The sequence below is a fragment of the Sinocyclocheilus grahami genome, unplaced genomic scaffold (assembly GCF_001515645.1).
Source record: "Sinocyclocheilus grahami isolate Dianchi unplaced genomic scaffold, SAMN03320097.WGS_v1.1 scaffold1908.1, whole genome shotgun sequence".
NCBI classification, from domain to species: domain Eukaryota; kingdom Metazoa; phylum Chordata; class Actinopteri; order Cypriniformes; family Cyprinidae; genus Sinocyclocheilus; species Sinocyclocheilus grahami.
This window is the reverse complement of record NW_015507087.1, coordinates 9,683-11,080: the sequence shown is the minus strand read 5'-3', so window position 1 is coordinate 11,080 and position 1,398 is coordinate 9,683. Positions and strand designations below refer to the sequence as shown.

At 40.7% G+C, this 1,398-nt stretch overlaps 1 long non-coding RNA gene across 1 annotated transcript; it reads left to right on the top strand.

Annotated features, from left to right (window-relative positions):
- The first annotated feature begins 386 nt into the window (after positions 1 to 386).
- Positions 387 to 612, top strand: LOC107573270 (uncharacterized). The gene is made up of 2 exons (XR_001607479.1): positions 387 to 455; positions 561 to 612. It is a non-coding gene; the product is annotated as an uncharacterized lncRNA (long non-coding RNA).
- The last annotated feature ends 786 nt before the right edge of the window (positions 613 to 1,398 follow it).

Genomic DNA, 1,398 nt, shown 5'->3' with positions numbered 1-1,398 from the left:
TAATGTAAATAATTATGTCATGTAAATAAAACCATACTATTTTAAAGGTTTCAAGACATTAAAATTATCAATAAGCTATCAAATGTATTTGTCTATTAGTACTGTTGATAAATTAAGTATCAAATGTTATTGGATAAAACACATCAGCAACTGCCTCAACATTTATATACACTCTAAAATAAATGGTGCTAAAGAGCACTAAAAGTGGTTTGCTGGCTCGTAATCATAGGGGAACCATTTTAGTGCTATATAGCACCTGAACCAACCCAAAGAACCACTGAAGAACTGTTTTCCAGTGTGTAGTGCTGAAAACATAAAGCACAGAAGTAACTTGTAACAATCTTGTTTGAATATTACAGGGACAGATGAGCATGAGCACATGTGCTTATCCGGTGGAGAGCGGCTAATGAGGCCCTCTTCACCGGAAAACGAAATGCAGCCATCAAAGGCTTTGAGTGAGTATACTGCAGAAACCAGTGAAAACTGATGTCATATGCTGTTAATCAATGTTATTTCAAACAGATATTACAGCACTTTTCTGATTCTTGATTTGTGTGCAGAGCTTTTGTGATGGAGCAGGGCCTGCAAGACAGGGTGACGGCGGCCTTTGTATAAAAAAATAAAAGGGAAAACCTCAAACAAAAATATAAAGTAAGATCATGTTATTTCTAATACAGAAATCAGTTGACATTGTGCTGTTAAAATGACTGCTTTTGTATTGTTTGTGCATTTATGTAGGATCTGAAATGTCCACAGACCGGTGTTAGCACTGAGGATGGAGAGCCCACAGCAGCATCCTGGAAGTGGTACAGGGTACAGGGCCATGATGAGGCAATTGGGTGCAGACCCTCCATCACTCCACCTGCCCTTACTGCCTCATCTGGCCCAGATGTTGCTGTGGCCTCTACATCCTCAGTGAGCCCAGCCCCAGACACACCAAGGGCATCAAGGAAAAGAACCCGGAAATCAGTTGAGAATCTGATCAAGGAGATGGAGGAGAGGGAAATGACAAGAGAGCAGGAAGCAGTCGAAAGGGAGGAGAAAAGATGGAGAGAAATGGAGGAGAAGGAGGAGAGACGAGAACGAGACAGACAAGAGCGGGAGGAGAGACGACATGCTGAGGACAGAGAAAGAGAAGAAAGGTGGCACCAGGAAGCAAGTCAAAGGGAGGAAAGATTACTTCACCTCCTTGAATCTATTGCAAATAAATATGTATATTTAAACATGGATTTTTGTTTAGAACAAACATGTTTGAAATGAGAATTTAATTTCACACACACACACACACACAAGGGAAGGAAATGAACTCTGCTGGACAATGACCCTTCATAACCTATGTTGAGACTGTTTGCACAAACCACCTTCACTTGCATTAACTACACATAGTAGCAGTGATTA